Source organism: Haliotis rubra, unplaced genomic scaffold, assembly GCF_003918875.1.
Source record: "Haliotis rubra isolate DU_JTF1 unplaced genomic scaffold, ASM391887v1 Scf689, whole genome shotgun sequence".
Taxonomy (NCBI): Eukaryota; Metazoa; Mollusca; class Gastropoda; order Lepetellida; family Haliotidae; genus Haliotis; species Haliotis rubra.
In genome coordinates this window covers 210090-210571 of record NW_025767400.1, presented here as the reverse complement: position 1 = coordinate 210571, position 482 = coordinate 210090, and positions in this window count along the sequence as shown.

Sequence of the window (482 nt, the reverse complement as noted above, 5' to 3'; positions counted from 1 at the left end):
TGGCCAAACCACGGGCGTGGGAAAGCACGGAACGCCGTCTGATAAGATTGTACCTACATTTAGCTTAGGATAAGCTTGAATAGGATATATGACGGTTTTCAAATGACTCATACAGATACGTCAGTGAAAGTGTGTTTAAGAATTTTTAAAACTGATTAAAATAATACTGATGCCCAGGTGAGTCCTGTCTTTCAGGTGTGATGGGGTAGCCGAGTGTGTTTGCTCGTCAGGCCCGAGTTCGATCCCCAACACAGGATGGTTTACTTCAGCGTCCACTCAGTGACACAGCTGTCGCACACAGAGGCAGATATCGTCTTGGTTATGTACACACTTTCAATCTCCTTGTTGCTAAGCATGATGTAGGCATCTCTAGCAACTATCTGAATATCACCAAAGACATTGGCAGCGACTTCCGCAAACAGTTGGTCTTTGTTCAGACTTTGCCGAGGATGCAGTTGACTATCTTGTCCTGGCTTGAACTG